The following is a 4,636-nucleotide window of genomic DNA, read 5'->3' on the forward strand; positions in this document are numbered from 1 at the left end:
AGTGCATTTTAACTACCTGTTCATATGTCTGCACAGAAACAATCCACATTTAGCCTTAAAGGATGGTTTACAGTTTTTACAAGATTGGATAATTGGGATTCTTTTGCTGGTATGTTCTGTGTGTACTCCTTGCACTCACAGCCACTTTTAGAAGAAGCAGCCACCTGGAAGTTCCTGAGTGGTGGGAGAAAGCCATCCTGAGATGACAGTCACACAGTGTATAGACAAGGCTCTGCTGCCATCATGACTGTCAGCATGGGTGATCACCCCCTTTCTCTGTTACTAAGTTGTTAAAGGGAGGAGACTAGGGACAGCAAAAGACTACACAACCCTTCTCATGTGCCCTTAGCAGTAGAGCATCAGGAAAACTCCCCTAGGCAGGACGAGAGAGGTCAGTTAGCCAAACAATCTATCATCCCTGTCAGAAAGTCTGGTGGGCCGGGTACCATGGCACACACCTGTAGAGATCAAGGCAGGACGATTGCCAGTTGGATTCCAGTCTCGGCTACACAGTAAGAAACTGTGTCGAACAAACAAAACAAAAACCAGAGAGTTAAATGGCAGGCTGTGGCTGAGGGAAGGCTAAAGGTAGGTCTCTCAGAGGAAGCCCTCTGAGGTGGGGCTGCTAACTAGCAGGGCTGGAGGATAGCTGCACTGCTCATAAGACTATTTGTATATTTAAATTGTGTCATATGTAAAATATTACTTACTTATAGTGCTCATATTAGAAAGAAGAACTTCATTTTATTCTCTCTTTCTTTCTCTTATTTATTTATCTATATATCCATTTATTTATTATTATTTGGGAAAATGGTCTCACATAGCCCAGGCTGGTCTTGAACTCAAAATGCCAAGAATGACCCTGAAATTACAGGTGTATGATAGCATGCCTGATTTATGCAGTGCTAAAGAGATTAAATCCAGGGCATCATGCACGCTATGGAAACACTCTACCAACTGAACTTGCATGAGGGATATGGAGATTTAAAAGACGGATCCTTACTAAGTAGCCTAGGTCTGCCTTATTGCTCTGTGTAGAGCAGGTTGGCCTTGAAATTGCCATTGATTCTCCTGCCACTGCCCCCTGAGGGCTAGGATTGCAGGTGTGCATCACCAAGCCCACCTATTTTTACTGTGTCTTTCTGTTTGAATTATTAAGTTCACAGGCTTGGCCATTTATTTCATATTATTTTTGAGACACACAGAACCATGACCCAAGGTGGTAGGGCTTCTGTTTCCAGAAACGAGAAGGTACCAGAGGTCTCCCTGTGGAGCTAGTGGCCTGGAAGGACAGCTCTGAAAGCCACAGTCATTCACTCAGCCTGGTAAGAGAATAAGGGCCATGATACAAATCTGCAATTGTAGCACTTGGGAGACTGAGGCAAGGGAATCTCAAGTTCAAGACCACATTAAGTTACATAGCAAGTTTCAGGATAGACTGTCTCAAAAGCTAAATAAATCTGTTTCTTGTCCTTAGGAGATGTGATCCAAATTGTCATCTGCTTAGCACAACTCTTTGCCACCACATGTGATGTCTCATTCAATCATCAAATCAACTCAGGAATAGGTCTTGCCTCCATTCTATTGGGGATATGGAAGCTCCAGGAAGTTAAATCATACAAGCCTGTGGCAACAGGAACCCAAGTCCATTTGCCTTTAACTGTGTCCTCATGGCCAGGGAGATGGCTGAGTGGTAAAGCACTCGCCATGCAGCATGAGGACCTGGTTCACATTCCCAAAACTCACAGAACTCTGGGTATGTTGTCTGTAACCTCAGAACAGCAGCAGGCAGGTGGAAGGTGGAGACAATAGCATCCCCAGAAGCTCACAGAGCAGCCAGTCTGCTCCATGCACCACAGCCCCAGACAACAGCAACACCCTGCCTCACAAAAGCTGGAAAATGAGGGTAGCCAAGCAAAGTGTTTTATGACCTTCACATGTGTGTGTGACACATACACACACACACACACACACACAAATAAAACCATGTCCCTTTCATTATACTATATTCTTTCCTAATTCAATAATAAACAAATGATATATTTTTATTTTAATTAACTAGACAGTTTCACCATATACAAAATAGTTCATAATAATGATGATCAGACCACAGTTATGATCCAACTATACCAATAGCCTATACCCAGCTCTGGAATCTGAAATTCTCCAGCTGTGCTGAAGGGTTTAAGAAATATAATATTTAGCCGGGTGGTGGTGGCGCGCGCCTTTGATCCCAGCACTTGGGAGGCAGAGGCAGGTGGATTTCTGAGTTCGAGGCCAGCCTGGTCTACAGAGTGAGTGCCAGGACAGCCAGGACTACACAGAGAAACTCTGTCTCGAAAAAAAACCAAAAAAAAAGAAAAAGAAAAAGAAAACAAATGTAGACACAGGCACATTCTTTGCTACAAATCCAAACTTATAACTTTTAACCATCCTGATGGGCTACAGATGTGGCTCGTGGGTAGAAAGAACATCAGAGTTTCAGGAGGTCCAGGCAGCAACATTCACAACTAACTCTCCAGGTGATTCCAATGCGTATCTCACTGAAGACCAGCACCCTGGACAGTCCTCTCCATCTGAGAACTCTGTCCCCTCTGTCATGAAGCTGAGAAAGGCAGAAAGTCCACAAATTTCTGGATGTAGCTGTAGTGGGTTTCCCCTCTGACGGACAAATGGATAGATTCCCAAGACAGAGAAGTAAGTTCTGGTACCCAGGAACCCTATAGTTGGCACTGAATTGGAGGCTACATTTTACCTCCTCTGACTTACAACTCAACCAAAAGACCAAGATATAGCCTGGTGTGCTACTGGAGCTAGAGTACATGCTGAGTCCAGAGGAAGGAAGGAGGCCTAGTGTGGGTAACTATCCTTCAGCAGTAACAACAGGACCAAGGCAACCTTGGCATCAGATGAGAATAGGAGAGACATCCCAGAAATCAGTCATGGGTCAGCTCAGGCCACCAGATGAGCATGGCCACCTTGAGCCGAGCTTGAGCCCAGTGCTTAGCAACCTGCGTGTCTGAAACTGCCACTGGAGCCCCAGATCTCTCAGGCCTAGCAGTGGGATCCACCAAGGCAGCCTGAAGTGCCTCTGCCAGGGTCCAAAGCTGGATAGTCCGTCTCTGTTCCTAATTGCCAATCACACAGAGGATGACATGAAGGCCTCAAGAGAAACAGGGACACACAGCTTCAAAACTACATTGCCCTTGTGAAACCTCAAACCACTGAGCAGCTCTGAATAGCTTCTGAAGCCACAGGTAAGACATGCTGCCTCACTGTGCCTCTGCCAGACACCAAGTAAGGAAATAAAGCACTCCACGATCAGGCAGGCTGGCCAGCCTCACTCATCATTGGTGCCCTCCCTCCTTTGGCAGTCTCAGGATACTGAGGACCAAGGAAGGCTCCCACAGAAGCCCTTGAAGCCTTTCACAGCCCCATGGCTCAGAGCAGCATTGCCTTCAAGAAACACACTGCACCCACTCTTCAGAGGTCAGTACCTGTTAGAAAGACAGATTTTGATCTGAAACACACCTAGGTTCACTGCCGATTTCGCCCCCGGCGGCCACCAGGCTTACCTGTCACCCTGTTGCTCTGTAATTAGAGCAACACCTGGGAGAGAAGTCAGAGGAGGAGCGACAGGTGAGACCACCACCAGTCCTGGAGGACAGTGCTCCCCAGGAGCCCAGGAGCACCCACCCTGCATGCAGCAAGCCAGCTGGGCCACAGGGCCTAAGCCTCAGGGAGCTGGGGTTTGGGTGGGGTTTGGGTAGCAGCCTGCAGCCTCTCCTTGTAGTGATGCCTCCTCAGCCAGGGCTGTGTTTCTCTAGCTCACCTGAGATGCTCCTGCAAGAAAGAGCGAGGTTGACTCCTCCTGTTCCTGTTTATCTCCAAGTCTCTGCAGCAATTTTCCCAAACTGAGCAGCAAGAGGGAGACCTCAAAGAAGCGCCTCTCTTCCTAGCTGCATCTCCTTCCTAATCCTCTGGGTGCCTCTGAATAGAAGCTCAGAGGGAAGAAAACGAGATTTTTCAACTTTCAGGAACTAGCTCTGCCGCCCTCTGCTCAGCTCGGGAGGCCGTCATCCTCAGCCTTTTAGGACTCGATCCACAAAAATCCTTCAGCCCTCCATGTTCCCCAAAATGACAGTGCTCATATGTGGCTGGAACCTGCCCCGATCCGGCAGCTCATTTAAATAGAGCTCATCACAACAACAGTGTTGGTGGAGAAGTGAGTAGCTGCAGGGCCCTGGGGACCCCCTGTTTATACGTAGGAAGAATGATGCAATCTGGGTATCAAAATAGCAATCCAGAATGGAATAACAGGCTCCCGCAGCAGCGGTGCCTGCACAGCCAGAGCTCAAGTTGACACACTCTGTCAGCCCCACACTGCTGCAGCACGCAGATGCCAGGCACACACTCTCACCCACCGCATCATTTTCAAAAACAGCAGAGGCCGGAGAGATCCCTCCAAGCCCCCTGCACTGCAGGAGAGAGCCGGGGGTGGGGAACTGCCAACAGGCACTAAAATCTACCTCCTAAACACTCACCTGCTCCTGCTACTTCACCTGAAGTCCTTATTCTGTGACGTCACAGTCAGTTGCCATAGTGACCGATTGTCCGTCACAAGCAGAGGATTAGG

Source organism: Grammomys surdaster, unplaced genomic scaffold (assembly GCF_004785775.1).
Source record: "Grammomys surdaster isolate TR1022 unplaced genomic scaffold, NIH_TR_1.0 184, whole genome shotgun sequence".
Taxonomy (NCBI): Eukaryota; Metazoa; Chordata; class Mammalia; order Rodentia; family Muridae; genus Grammomys; species Grammomys surdaster.